The sequence below is a fragment of the Tamandua tetradactyla genome, chromosome 8 (assembly GCF_023851605.1).
Source record: "Tamandua tetradactyla isolate mTamTet1 chromosome 8, mTamTet1.pri, whole genome shotgun sequence".
Classification (NCBI taxonomy): domain Eukaryota; kingdom Metazoa; phylum Chordata; class Mammalia; order Pilosa; family Myrmecophagidae; genus Tamandua; species Tamandua tetradactyla.
In genome coordinates, this window is record NC_135334.1 from 92,662,225 (window position 1) to 92,677,909 (window position 15,685).

General features: G+C 39.7%; 1 protein-coding gene, 1 long non-coding RNA gene and 2 pseudogenes across 2 annotated transcripts in view; 2 read left to right on the forward strand and 2 right to left on the reverse strand.

The window, feature by feature from the left end:
* The window catches only part of PIK3C2A (phosphatidylinositol-4-phosphate 3-kinase catalytic subunit type 2 alpha), a 195,882-nt gene extending 192,123 nt beyond the window's left edge, over nucleotides 1-3,759 (reverse strand). Inside the window, exon 1 of the mRNA XM_077114133.1 lies at nucleotides 3,635-3,759. The gene's annotated coding sequence lies outside the window, so the exon portion shown is untranslated. The remainder of the gene's footprint in view (nucleotides 1-3,634) is intronic.
* The window catches only part of LOC143644735 (uncharacterized), an 80,415-nt gene that overhangs the window by 5,897 nt on the left and 58,833 nt on the right, over nucleotides 1-15,685 (forward strand). Inside the window, exon 2 of the long non-coding RNA XR_013156837.1 lies at nucleotides 15,348-15,508. This is a non-coding gene — a long non-coding RNA (uncharacterized LOC143644735). The remainder of the gene's footprint in view (nucleotides 1-15,347; nucleotides 15,509-15,685) is intronic.
* LOC143643934 (F-actin-capping protein subunit alpha-1 pseudogene) lies at nucleotides 8,390-9,870 on the forward strand (annotated as a pseudogene).
* On the reverse strand, nucleotides 12,848-13,280 carry LOC143643679 (small ribosomal subunit protein uS12 pseudogene; annotated as a pseudogene).

The window sequence follows — 15,685 nt, forward strand, 5'->3', positions numbered from 1 at the left end:
AAAGTATAATTATCAATCCTTATAGATGGTAAGGAGATTATTTTTTTACAGTTAGTCACAGTTATTTTGTCTAAAATAAGCTTCTACTGTTTTTTAACCAAACTCATTGCACAGAAAATTAAGTGAATTAGTACTGTACATTATTTATTCATACAAATACTGTAACTCTTGTACTTTAACAGGAAGTCTTATATTTAACAGTAGGGATGTTAATTATACAGTATCTTAATGCATTCTCAAGGTTAAAAGAAAAATACTTGCTGTTAAGTCAACTTTATCTGCCTCCAAGTCTATTAAAATCAAGGGTATTTAAAAACTCCATTCGTTTTTAAAACCTAAAGTATAGCTTAAAATTGTATAAATTTAATTGTATAAAATGTCTCCATACACTCTTCAGTTGTATAATGAATCTGTCACATTATAAATAGCAGATTGCAGAGAAAAAGATGCAAAATACACATAAATGTGGAAAATATAGATATCAAAAATGTGCCTCCACCACAGAGACAGGAAAAATAGAGGTTCCTTTCAGTCTTAGCCATAATCCCATGAACAATCTGAATGATATCCAACAGCAATATCAGTCTAAGTATAAACATATTTGCAATAAAAAGAGCATCATATGTGAATACTACCAAATGATTAGAAATTATAAATTACTAGCATCAGATTTCTCATTGGATTTGCTTTTCATTTCAACCAGCAACTCAGGATAAAAGAGCTGAATTTTAATAGTCTAGATCTGCGCTGTCCAACATGGTGGCCAATAGTCACAAAAAGAGCTGAATTTTAATAGTCTAGATCTGAGCTGTCCAACATGGTGGCCAAACATGAAGCTAGTGAGTACTTGAAATGCGGTTAGCCCAAACTGAAAAAAATGTAAAATACACACCAGATTTCAAAGGCAATACAAAAAAAAAAAATTGTAAAATCTCTAATATATGTGGCTGTCATTTGTAACTCACATTATTCTTCTACTAAACAGTACTTTAGAAAAAGGAAACAGGTAAGAAGTATTAAGAAGGGCGCGCCACAGTGGCTCAGCAGGCTTGCCTGCCATGCCAGAGGACCCCGGTTCGATTCCCGGTGCCTGCCCATGGAGGGGGGGGGGGGGGAATAGGGGAAAAAAAAAGAAGTATTAAGCAGCAGCTTGCTCAATAACTCACTGCTTGGTACTAGCAGAGCAAAGTCTAGAATTTGAGCACCTTTATCCTGCCTTCACTAATATAAGAAATTCATCATTTATGAGTCAATTTGAACATCATTTCTCACCAGACCCATTCATTCCATCTCCCAGCTTAGGTGATCATACCCTTTTTAGCACTTTGAACCTACTACCATCCTTATAACCACATTGTTATATGTTTGTCTGTCTCCCCCTATGGACTAGGGAACTTCAGGGAAAGCATTTTTCTAGCATTTCCATTTTTCTTGGAAGCCTTACAGTGCCAGGGACCACGCATGCCCTCAATTAATGTCTGCCGAATTAATGAACTAAGGAAAGAGATGCATACAGCACAGAGCTGTAAGACCTTTTAGAGGGTTAACTTTTGAGGTGTTTAACAGCACTACTCAGGTACAACTATCAAATTAAATCGTCTACTATGTGAATGCACTGCACTAAAATATTCACCTTTATCATTTACCTGGCCTTAAATTATTTTTGGAACATGGTAAATATAACAAAATAGATAATTTATGTTATCAAAGCAAGACAAGTTACAAAGCATTTTTTGTTTTAAATGTTTTCACTACTCCTGCTCTGAAATGTTTGATCTGATGTCTTGATGAGAATATAGAACTCTGATCTCTTGGGAAATTCAACACTCTCTTTGGGTATAAGTTCACTTACTGAATGTGTTTACTAAGTGCAAAACACTGTTCCAGATCAAAGAAAGATTCCTGGGCAAGGGAAGTGATGCAGCAATCTTCAACTAAGTGAAAATTTTAGAACCATTCATGGTGGGGGAGTGGGGGGGGCGGGATAAAGAATCATATACTCAACATACAACTAATTACAGAAAGTTACAGCAGTTTTAAAAAATTCCTAGATGCAAACATGCCACCTTAGATACTTAATAAAACAGAAAAGGCTGTGAAACCCAGAGATGAAAAATCGATTGCTACAAGTAAAACTGTAAGCAATGTGTATGCAAAACACAAATTGCAACAGATTTTCTCTTAAGAAAAAAATGCTTCAGAATCAACTAATTTGGCCAAAATTTTGTACCTATATAAAAATAAAGTTTCAGTTAACAAATAAAATCTCTCTATTCACAATTAAGTTTTTCACTCAATTATAATATTTTTCAGTACTCAAAGACTACCTTAATATTAAACCAGCAGATAAAAAGTGTACATACCTCAGAAAAGGCACGCACTTCAGTCTAACCTGCTAAGGTAAGGTGAATACTTACTTCCCTATAAAAGCACCAGCCCTAACTATGGCAGTGATCTATTGCTAAGCCAGATCTTCTGTTGAGACTAGAACCAGGGAGGCAAAAGTACAAAGTCTCTTCTGGAATCAGTGTTACTGGACCAGCCGCCTCCCCCTTTTTATACTATGTCATCAGCACTCCCTAAAAATACCTTCCTTTTTCTGCATCTCTTCTAATCTATGGCTTTAATGTTCCAATATATTAAACAACTTTCCCAACAGTGTTTTCTTGCCCAACGCCCACCTGGAAAGATTTTAAGGCGCTTCTTTAACAATCTTCTTCAAAGAGAAAGAAAGGCCTCCCTATTTCACTCGATTCAAACACCCCCGGCTCAAAATAAAAAAATAATTACAACCTCAACCTCTATCAGACTTACATACGTAAAGGGCAGGCTATCTCCCCCACGTTCTTTATCTTCAGACTTCCCTCCTCATTTATTTTCTCCTTTCTCATTCCCCTCCTCAGTACCCACTCCTCCCGAAAAAAAAATTCCACAGCTGGAGAATCTCGTTTTTAAAGCCAAACCATTTAGTGAGAAAAATAAGCGAATGCTTTTTTCTTCAATTACTTATTGTTCCTCCGTCTCTCAGGAAAAGTTCTGCAAATATTTTGAATCTGATCACCCTTCCAGAAAGATGAATGCGCTAATAAACTGAGTAATTCTGCCTTCCAAAGACAAGTGGATTCACGGCAAAAAGGCAGCCAGGGGAAGGAAGAGGGAAAAGGATCATTAGCCCCTAAAGCCGGAGATGAGCCGGAGGCGAAAGAAAGGGCCATAACTGAGAAACGCAACACACTCCCAGCGTCTAACAACTTGACATGAGAATAGGGCCGGCCACTGCGGCTCCAGCCTGGTCCCGAGGGGCAACGGGTGGCCTCCCCTCCCCCGTCAGGACAAGTCTAACTCCCTGGCGCTCCTCCGTCTCCAACAGGAGGGGCCTGGTGGGAGCGCGGGCCCCTAGCACTTTCCGCCGGGCAGTCGGCAACCGCCTGGGTGGAAGCAAGGCCCGGAGGGAGGTGAGCCGGAATGAGGTAGCGAGCGCCAAGAGTGCGGGATGGAGGGTCAAAGGCGGGCACCCGGGAGCCTGGGGGCAGCGGCGAGGGACCCTCCCATCCGGGGATCGCTGGGGAACCCTCTCCGCCCTTGCAGAAGAGGGTCCCAAGTATCCGCCCCAGACGCACCAAGTGCTCCTCACCTCAAGCTGCCTGAGCCTCCGCCCCCACCACAACCAGAGCCGCCGCAGCCGCCGCGGTCAGAGCCATTTTCCCCAGTGCCGCCTCAGCCGCCGCCGAGAGCTTCGGCAGACCCCGGGGCCAGCCAAGCATCACGTCACTTCCGCCCGGAGAAGCACCGCCTTCCACACTCAGACTTCCTGCGGATTGGCTGGCGCAGAATGCCTACCTGAGGTGTAGGCGGGGCGTGGGCCGGTGAGGCTAGAGTAAGGTGGTGTGGACTCGGGTCCGGCTCTGGTAGGGGAATGCCAGACAAGAACAATTCGTCGTTCCGTGTAGCTCCAGGCCGGGGGAATTCTCCCGCCCGACGTTCGAAGCCGGGCTAACCGGCCTGGGCGCTGAAGTTGCCTATTGTTCCCATGCCCTCTCCCGGGACTCCGCACACGCCCCCATCCGGGCTGCGGCTTCCAGATTTGTGGTCTTGACCCCGAGCGGCTCCGAGATTAGTTTGGAATTGGAAGATTGAAAGGATAAATCAAGACTTAAAATCGTTCCATCAAAATCAGCGTTTACGGTGAATAGGTGCTTTAATCCTAGCAAGAGCCAGAGAAAGTGGGTAGCCCAATAATAACTCACAGCCGTGCCTAAAACTCATGCCTAAAAATCTGCACATACATTTCCAAAATAATACTTTCCTCATGAGAAGTGAATGACGCTAGGCTTGTAAAGCGCTTAGCCCTAAATGTTAGTTTAAAATTAAATAACCATGTGAGGGGGATAGGAAAATTACCCCCCACTTAAAAACGGTGAAGCAGGGTCCCAGAAAATTTAGAGGATTGCGGGAGAGGCACAATTCACACTCAATTCTGACTGCAAATCCTTAGTGTTTTACCACAGACTTGCCTCTTAAACAGTAAGAGAATGAGGGTCTCTCCTTCCAGAGGTCCACAATCTGTTGTAGTGGACTGATTTTCACTTTGTGAAAAGTAGAAATTGAAGCGAAGTAGAAATTTACTGCCAGCAAATAACGGGAAAGGATTTTTTTTTTTTTTTTGGAGGGGGTTGGATGTGTACACCTCCCCAGGGATGGGAAAATTGAATGGAACTCTCATTCCTGGTTCTGATTCTATTCAATGAAGATGTATAAAAGCCACTGTATGATTATGCCTTGTGATCGTGGCTACCACCTCCCCTCACGCTTCCTGTTCACTCACCCTTCCTGAACTCCTCGTTTTCCTCCCCACTCATGCTGCGGGCACGTGCACACGCACTTCCAGGCAAGCTTACACACCCTAGAAGAATGTCCCTGAGGAATCTGCTTAGTTCCACAGCATTGTTCTGCTTTATCTTCTGATCAAAGGAGGAATTTCTAGAATTGGCAACTCTTTCATAAGATTAAAAGGGATGGGGAAAACGGTTTATCTGGGGGCTGGTTTCCTAGGTTCTGCCCCAGAACTGAGTGTGCCTTCAGGAAAGGGGAAAGGCCTTGAGAGAACACGGAGTCTTGAAGGAAGATGAACTGTTCGACTTTTTTGTATCTTTCTTATGAGAATAATTAACCCTGGGTCCCAGCAGCAGAGAGCCCTTGCTTGAGTCAGTTCCTTGTTTCAGTTCTAACGTCCTTATTTTTTTGACTCTTGAATGACCCCTGTTTGGTAGCTTCTGATTGACCAGAAGGATGCCCGTAATATAAGGTGAAGAGGAAGACAGGGAGCTTGGTGTTTCTTCAGCTTTCAAAAAGGAGCATTCTCATATTGCCAGGTGTCAAGAATCTGAACAGGTAGCCCTCCAAAGGGGCTTAATCTCATCTGCCTGGCAAAGGCAGTTGTGAAGCATGCGTAAACAATAAAAACACAGTCTTCGAGGAAATAGTGCAAACTGGTGCAACTGTCATTTGGAACCGAACAGAACATAGCTGGCAGCTGTTTCTCCTTTTTTTTTTTAAATCTCACTGGCTTTAATTTTAAGATTTAAAGGTAAAGAAAAGGACTGAGGAGGAGGCATTACATTTTTTAAGTGTGCCGATCCTAACTTCCCACAGAGAAATTCACAGTACCACAAATATTCCCAATTTTCTTTCAGTATGGAATGAGAAACGGCAACCTTGTTTTACCAAAGCTAAAAATAGGGGCTGACATTTATTGAGTGTTTGCTCAGACTTAGTATTATCTCATTCAATCCCAAGAACAACCCTATAAAAAGGTACCATTATTATATAGCTGAGGAATTTGAGGAACAGAGAGGTTAAATAACTTGCCCAAAGTCACACAGCTATGAAATAGTACAGCTAGGAACCAAATCTAGGTTTAATTTCCCAACCCATACTTTTTTAACCCTATACTGCCACAATAAGCTAAGGAGATTTAAACAGCAAGCTTTATTTTGCTACTAAAAGCCATTAATAAGTAATCCTGTTTTCTCTTTCCTTCCCCAACGCTGTACCCTCACCCCAGTAAAGAGACTCTGCTGCGTACCACACACAATATAGAAGTTGTGGTTTTCCTAACTTGTGGTTTATCTGAGAGCGTATAACACCATCACAGAGAAATAACACTCAGGACAATAAATGTGCAGATGATTAAGGGATTTAAATCTATAGAAGGAACAGGAAATATTTACCTTGTAATTCATTCAGCAGCAACAACAAAAATGTATTGAGCCCCTGATTTCTGTATTTCCAACACTCTGCTCTGTGCTAGGGATGCAGTGGTGAATAAGACAAGGTGTCCCTACCCTCATAAAGCTTAGAACCCAGCAGGGAAGACAAACATTAAACATCTACTTAGATAATTATTTAATCTACATTATGATGAGCGGTAGAAAGGAAAAGTACAGGGTTCTTTGATTTAAAATGGAAGGCAGGCGGAAGTGACACTGAGCTGACATCTTACAAAAGGATAAGCAGAAATTGAGCGAGGATGGGGGGAAGAGCATCCCAGGCAGAGGGAACAGTGTGTGCAAAGACATTGAAGGAGGAAGGAGCAATGTTCATCTGAGGAACTGAAAGAAGGCCAGTGTTGCTTTTGGACTGGGAACAAGGAGGAAGTGGCTTCAGATGTGTGGTAAGGCAAATAGATCATGCCAGGCCTGGGAGGCTGTATTAAAAATTTGGGTGATTATGCTAAGAATGAGGAGAAGATTTTAAGCTTTCAAATTATCAGAGTTGCATTTTTAAAAGATCTCTTAGGACTACGTGGAGACCAGATTAGAGAGGGGCTAGATTTGAGGAGTCCAATTCATAGGTTATTGCAATAATGTAGGGAAGTGAAGATGGTGCTTGAACTTTTGTATAAAGCACAAATAAATAAAAAGCCGACCAAGGCAGGGTTCTTAACTTGGAAATAACAGGTGTAGTGTTCTAAGATCACCATTAGAGATATGCACAAGTAATTATGGATGTTCAGTGAAAGGAGGGGGTGGAATATGTATCAATTATTAATTGCTGCATATCAAGTTACTAATTTTGCTAAGCAAAATTTAGCAACTTAAATCAAGAAGCAATTACCATTTCATAGTTACTTAGAGTCTGGACTCTGCCTCAAGCTCTCTTGAGGTTGCAGTCAAATTCTGGCTGGGGCTGCCAGTCTCATCTAAAGGCTCAAAGTTGGGGAGATCTACTTCCAAGTTCACTCACATTAGTTGTTAGAAGGCCTAATCTTTTACAACATGGGTCTACTTCAGGGCTGCCTCACAGTATCACAGCTCACATCCCCCAGTGTGAGCAATCCAACAAAAAGCAAGAAAGAAGGAAGAGTTAGTGAGAGAAAGCACTCCTGGGCAGAAATCAATCTTTTTGTAACCTAATCTCAGAAGTGGCATCCCATAACTTCTGCTCTATTCTATTCATTATAAGTGAGTTGTGCTGGTTTGAAAGGACATATGGACCCTAGAAAAGCCATGTTTTAATCAAAATCCCACTTCATAAAGGCAGAATAATCCCTATTCAGTACTGTGTGTTTGAAACTGTAATCAGATCATCTCCCTGAAGATGTGATTTAATCAAGAGCGGTTGTTAAACTGGATTAGGTGATGACATGTCTCCACCCATTTGGGTGGGTTTTGGTAAGTTTCTGGACTATGAAAGAGGAAACATTTTGGAGAATGAAGGAGATTCAGAGAGAGCAGAGAATGCTGCAGCACCACAAAGCAGAGAGCCCATGAGCCAGGGGCCTTTAGAGATGAAGAAGGAAAACGCCTCCTGGGGAGATTCATGAAACCGGAAGCCAGGAAAGAAAGCTAGCCATGTTCACCACGCACCCTTCCAGTTAAGAGAGAAGCCCTGACTGTGTTCACTCTGTGCCTTCTCACTTGTAAGAGAAACCCTGAACTTCATTGACCTTGAACCAAGGTATCTTTCCCTGGATGCCTTAGATTGGACATTTCTATAGACTTGTTTTAATTGGGACATTTGCTTGGCCTTAGAACTGTAAACTAGCAGCTTATTAAATTCCATTTAATAACCAGAAAGCCATTTCGTTTCTGGTATTTTACATCCTGGCATCTAGCAAACTAGGACATGAGTCAATAAGTCTAGCCCACTTTCAAAGGGAGAAGATTACATACAGACATGAATACCAGGAGGTGTGGATCATTAGAAGCCATTCTAGAGGCTGCCTAGTATAGGTTTCACAAAGGAGGCAGCCATTGAACTGCTTATATAGGAGTTTTTGAGAGGCATCTCAGCAGGAACAACATTCCAGATAGAGCAAAGGGCATGTGCAAAGATGCAAAGGTATGAAAGCACTTCATGTGTACAGAAGTCTGCAATTAGCCATTCCATGACCAGGTGAGAGGGGTTTAGGGGATATCATTGATTTGGCTGAGGAAATTTTGAGGAGGTAAAATGTTGTCAGTTGAAAGATGATAAATTTACTTCTTTCAATTTATTCTACTAATATACTTCTATCTTTGTGAAAAAAAATACACATACAAGGATATTTGTTGAAGCACCATATGGCAGGATCATGGTGAAAACCAGCTAAATTTCCATCAAGAGGAGCTAGGTTATGGTTTACAATATAATGGGAAACAGAATATTATGCAGCTGTTAAAAGAACATAGATGTGCTGATAAAGAAAATCTGCAACATGAAATGATCTATAATATACTCTGTCAAAGGAAATGAACAAGTTGCCAAATAATCCATGGCATGTTATTTTTTAATGTAAAAACAATGTAGTATGTTGAAATAGCATTGGATATCTCTAGTCATATTCACAGAAACTGGTGGTTCTATCTATAGAGGGAAACTGGGAAGCTGGGGGTTAGCAATAGGAGGGAGCATTCCTTTTTACTATATATTTCTTTTGTACAGATTGACTTGTTACTTTGAGTGTTATTACTTTTTCAAATTAAAAGAAAGAACTGCATGAGAGGTTAGTAATTTTGGCATGAAGTATATTTAGACTGCATTGAGTACTACTGGGTTTTGATTCAAAGCTGAATGATGAAAAAAAAAAGGATAAAAAACAATCATGAGTAGCCAGGCTGGACCAGAGTAGCCCAAGATAGCTGACTTCAAGGTGGATGTCAGATGAGGAGAAGGCCCGTATAGCTGTTAAATTAATAGTAGGGAAAGGCCAAGACATGCATTTGCCCAACATGATATGGTAAAGATAGAAGAATATAAAGATCAGGTCTTAATTATAGAACATGGTGACTGGAGTAATAGCAGATTTTTAGATGCAAGAAAAAAAATTCCTTAAGTTGGATCACTTACAGAAAGTAGCAAGTAACCCCCAGCCAGAAGCATTAGGTGGTGGTCTGAAGTCTTGAATAGAATCCTGTAACAATGTGTTAAGAGCCTATATGAAAGATTAGTATTCCAATGGCTTCTGTATTGTTTATGCTAAAACTATAGATTGGCAATAGACTATTATTACATGTACTGAAAGCCACCAGCTTCAACCCCAAAACTTCTGGAGATTAGAGTGGAAGTTCACTATCATACCACTACACCCCCAGGTAGTTAGAGTGCTTAGGATTCAGGTTCACTATTATAAAGATGGCAGTGTTCAGTTGATTAGTCATAAAGATGTCCATGATTTCCATATGTTTCGTATGAAGCCCAAACTGCCAAGGAGTTTATTAAAATCATAGAGCATGCAGAAAATGAGTTTCAGATAGCAATTAGTGAAAACTATCAATGTCAGAGATCACTTTCAAGGCCTTGCACCAGCAGCTTCCAGATACCCACACCAAAATCAACTGGAACAAGATGCTCAGCTACCAGACTGGCAAAGAAATGCAGAATGCTTAAAGGCTGAGTGTAAGAGAATCTTTAGTACATGGGTGGGGGGGGGGGGGGGAGGTTCATTCTATTTGTGGCCACATTATGAACGAGAGATATTTCGCTAAAGCTTTCAAAGTTAACCAGTTTCCTAGCCTCATGGAATACTGTTGAACCTCTAATATTGTCCTGATTCTTTTGTGTTCTCTGCCTGGTTTTTTTCCATTTCACTATATTCACTTATAAATCTTGTTTATTTTAACTCTGCCACATTTAATGTTGGAGAGAGAGAGCTAACCAGGAGTCATTTTACTGTTTAGAAAAGTTTTCTAACCGTGAAGTCCTGTTACTGATAGAGACAGGTAATATGTTCAGTACTTTTCCACCCAATTTTTCAGAACACTTCTGGTACTTCATTGGTTTTTACTGATCCACCAACAGCTAAATAAGCTATCCTACAAACTATAGCTAAATGGCAGACACATTTTTTCTTCTCTCTCCAACTGCTTTGATCATCGCCCATAGCATCTCATAACTGTAGATTTTACAATTTTGCAATGAGGCTTTCATGTTCTGATTCGGGGGCAAAGGAAGTTTTCTGGAAATTTCATCATAGCCAATTTCTCTGGGGAAGTTGTTTTTAAATCCAAAGACTTGAACAACATTTGCTGTGCATGAATGTGCTTGGTTTTTTCCCTACCTTCCTTGTCTCCTTCCTATCTAGTACCATGGTAGTTATAGTCATCTGCATTTTTAGAAGAGTTTAGAATATTTTACTCATTTTTTTATCTTTTTAATGTTTAAGAACTGCTTATATATTAGGGATCTAATAGAGAAATGGGAAAATGCAGACGTTGAAGGAATGGAAACTATTTTGTGCTTTAATGCTTTGTGGCAGGACTGTACCATAAGCAAATGAACTAAAGAATTGTATAAATCATGAATAAAAACTAAAAATGATCCAAAGTGAGAAGGATAACTTCTAGTCAGTATGTTTCTGTTATAACCTATTACTGAAGGTATTACTGGAGATTTGTTCTAAACACGAGGTAAAACTTGTTCTACGTTATTTTTCTTCAGTTCTGCCTGCCAGAATGCAAACATAATTGTGATATAGCAACGCTTCCCAAGTTTATTGTCAGGTATATATGTTTAATCTCAGAATACACAGATGACATAGATATGACAACTGGAATGAGGGACTCATTTAGTTTGTTTACACTTCTATGACCAGGCCTTAAGGAAAGCCAGTTCTTAAAAAAACCAAGTACTGTCTTCTTACCTTTCTCCAAATACATGTCAAAAGAAGGGTGATTGTTCTTCAGACTTGTTTTTGCTCAGTATTATAGTCAAATCAGGGTGTTTCCAAGTGACCTGTTGAGCTGTGTAAGCATTTTTATTCCAAATAAATATATTTGTCATTCATACTATCCATCCATGCTGCACTGGCTTCTGTATCAGGTAGTTCAGTGGTGAAATACCTGTTTGGTTCTAGAAATATTTTTAAAAACAAGTTTGGGAAGATCATGAAGTTGTGCAAACTCAAGAGGGTCTAGTATAGGATGGGATCCTGATAGAATTCTCATGTTATAAGCCTATTAAAAAGTTGGGGTGGGGGTACCTGGATGGTTCAGTGGTAGAATGCTCACCTTCCATGCGGGAGACCCAGGTTCAATTCCTGGACCATGCAACCCACCCACCCCCCAAAAAAAGTTGGGATGGGGTGTTTAGGGTAATCAGTCCTTCAAAGAAATGTGTCCAGAATTTTCTAGCACAGTCCAAACATTAGATTCAAATAAGTTCTATAAACAATGGCTGTGTACAAAGGAAGCAAAGATGATACAATCTTGACCCTGCCCTAGAAGAGCTTACAGTCTAGTAGACACAAAAAAGGAAGAAAAAAAACACAAAAGGCATACAAACAGGAAATACCAAAACACTGTGGTAAATGCTATGATAAAACTGTTCAGCCCAGCTGGAGGGAAGGGCAGGACAAGGGACACAGCACAGAGAAGATAGTTCTGAAGGATGGGTAGGAGTTAAAAAGGTAAATGTGGGAAAGGGTACTTTAGGCAGAGAGAAGAGCATGAATAGGAGAGGTCTTAAAACACAGGGAATTTGGGGATACGTGGAAGTTGCATATTACCAATAAAGGCAATGGTTTAAATAGATGGCTAAAAGTTATATTTAAATCTGCAGAGCTTTGGAAATTTCTTTCATATTAATATACTAACAGACTTTTAAAATCCTTTGTCATACCAGGAGTCTAATTTTTACTGGAATGTATGGTTGCTTAGTCAATAGTAATCTCTTCATTTCCTGAAATCCTGACATCAAATTCCTTACTCATTTAGGCCTAAATTCCTACTATCTTACAATCTTTTCAATTTGTTTTGTAATTATAGCTTTCTTCCATCTATTGGGTTCTTATTCAGTGTCAGGCATTGTGCTAAGCATTACTTACATTGTTTTATTTAATCCAAAGATTGAATTTTTTACCAATACTATCCTCAATTTCTCCCATACAAGATCATCAATTTCCTGAGGGCAGAAACCAAGGCTTATATCTATATATTCTCTTCTCACAGCTTCCTACCCATTTAATTTCCCACAAAACTCAAAAGAACTGCCTATACTTGCTGACTCTTTCATACCCCATTAAGCTTTCATCCCCTCTCTGTACTGATATATCTCTTATAAAGTCATTATTGACCCATATCTTGCCAAATTCAGGTCAACTCTCTGTCCTTGTCTTTCTGGATCACTCAACAACTTTTGACATTAGTGACCTCATCCTTCTTGAAGCGCTTTGTTCTCTAGGCTTCCATGATGCCAGGTTTACCTCTACCTCCCTGGTTATTAGCTTAGTCTCTGATTGGCTCCTTGCCCTTTGTCAGAATTGCTAATGCAGGAGTGCTCCAAGACTTAGTCTTCAACTTTTAATTTTTATTTATTTGTATTTTTAGCATATGAAATTTTATTACCACCATGATAATATCATCACAACTTATGATCTTGGTCTTTCCTTCCTGCCTTTGTATAAGGCCAAAAGAGAGACATTGGTTACTTTGATAAACCTTCAAGCAGACTCTAGGAATGTTACCAACAGCATGACCTTTACCACCAAATTCAGTAACCAGAACTCCGTCGTCTTCCTCAATGAAGTTCAACCTTCATTGGATATGAATGCTGTGATTTTCTTGCTATTCTTAATCAGCTGGACCCTGACAATTCTTCCTGATAGCAGAATTTGACTGTTTGAGTTCAAACTCTGCTTTTTCCAACACAATTCCCTCTGCAATGGGAAGTGCCTCCAAAGGGGTTAACCTCCATCGCTGTGCCCAAATGGGCTTTATTGTACTGTTTATCATGCCATTTCTGGTCCCCCATCAGTGGCTATGGAACTTCTGGGTAGTACAAAGACCTCTACACTTGCCCATCTTTCTGGTGCCATTAGACCAAGCAAATTCTAGTCTTTAACTCTCTTTTTGTTTATGTTTTTACCTAAGTGAGCTCAAGTCTCACGACTTTAAATTATCAGTATGCCAATGGTCCTCAAATTTATATATCCAGCCCCTGATATCGCCCCTGAGCTCTAAACTTGTGTTATCTGTCTACTCAATATCTACTCAATTTGGATATCTAATAGGCAACTCAAAATTAAGATGACAACAAAAGAACTCTCAATTTATCCCCTCATATCTGTTCCCTACTTCCACATCCCCTTAGCACCCCCCCCCGAAAGGTTTTTCCCATCTCAGTAATTGGCACCATCAGCCCAATTACAAAGGCCAAAATGTCAGGAGTCATCCCTGATTCCTCTCATTCCCTCACATCCCAATCAGGAAGTCCTTTTGCCTCTACCTCCAAAATATATCCTAACACCTAACCCAACCCTCCTTACCATCTCACTACTGTAACCCTAGTCCAAAACACCATCTATCTGGTTTTCTGCATCTAATCTTGTGTTCCTAAATAGATGTAGAAATATATTTTAATAGTAAATCAGTTTGGCTGACTCCTTCTTGTTATTCAGATCTCTGCTTCAATGCCACCTCCCTAGAGAGGATTTCCCTGACCACCCAACCCAAGATAGCACCTGGTCCCTCTGTATATAACATCACTTTATTTTAATGTTCTGTGAAGCATTGACACCTCCTGATATTTTTCTTGTTTATTCAGTTTAGTTAATTGCTTATCTTCCCATATTAGAATGTAAGCTTCATGACAGCAGGGAATTTGTCTGTCTTGTTCATCTCTAATTGTTCTGCATTTAGAGCAGTGCCTGGCATAGAACAAGAACTTAATAAATAATTGTTAAATGAATGAATGAATTTACTTCCATGTCTATTTAATATCCTTGCCCCTAGTTAAAATGATATAGCCAGGAGTCAACTCTAGAGGGGCTTAGAAATAAGCATGGATTATGAAAAGCTAATATTATTTAAATGGTTACTATATAACCCAATGATGGGGAGCACTTATACTGCCACTGAAGCATTTTTAAAAGATCAGTTGAGAGTTACTAAACGAAAAAATTAATTTGTAAACTTTTCAAGAAATATATATCAACTGCTTTCATCCTTTGCTTTAAAAAAAATGTATACCTAGGGGGAAAAGAAACGTGACCAAAAAATAAAAATAAAAAATAATAAAAAAAAAGAAACGTGACAAAATAAGGTATCAGTGGCTAAGAGAATTCAAATAGAGTTGAGAGGCTATTCTGGAAGCTACTCTTATGCTATCTTCAGCTAGATATTGCTATTATCTAGCCCAATCCTAACCAAAACCATTCCTATCAACCCTAAAGAACACCTAGGGCTTTATCTCAGATTCTATAAAAGTTTCATGCACTACGATTACTTTCCAGAAACCTACAACCCTCAGAGGGTTCCTAGGACAGATAAATCCTGAAACCCAGAGGGGCCAGCCTCTCCAAGAACATCAACTGGTTCATCCTCCTGTCCCATATTATTGATACCCCTTTCCAACTTGAAAAAGTTAGAATGGGCATAGCTCAAATACCCCTAAAGATTGGAAGAAAGATCAAAGGAGAAGATGGACTTAGAGAATATAGGATGTAACACATAAGTGTGATTATGGAATCATTATATTGATTTTTTTTAGTGTCTTGGAGCAGCTAGAAGGAAAAACCTAAAATTGTGGAACTGTAATCCATATCAAATTCTGAGATCTGTTCTATAACTTAATTGATGGAATGTGCTTTGAAATGGATTGCTATTTTGTTTGTGCTATTTTTCACAATAAAAATAATAATTAAAAAATTAATATATATAGGATATAGCTCATAAGAGGAACAACCAAGCTATTATCTTCCCTTCCCCCCCCCCAAATATCATAAAGAAACAGTTTTGACAGGTACTTGGAAGAGCAGTTAATATTTGCTGAGAGGTAACTATGTGCTAGACACAGATTTAATGGATTAAAACACTTGATCCTCGCAACAACCTTATGAGGAAGGAAAAATTATTCTTCCTATCTTACAGATTGTGCCTCAGAGAGATTAAGTAACTTGCCTGGATCAATGATGGCACAGAACAAGCTGACTCCAATGCCTGAGTTCTTAGTCATTGTATAATGCTGCCCTAAGGAATGGCATTTCAGTGGGTTTGAATGTTTGTCACCATCTTCAGAACTGCAGAAGAGGGTGAGTAAGGAAAAATACATAGGGGTGTGGAGGTACGTGTCAACTCTAATAACCCAGAGGTTTTTCATTTGTGTGCCATGAATTCTTTGGGCAGTCGGATGAAATCTATAGACCACCTTCTCAGAATAATATTATTGCATGCAAAACTAAAATACATGGGATGACAATGGAAACCAA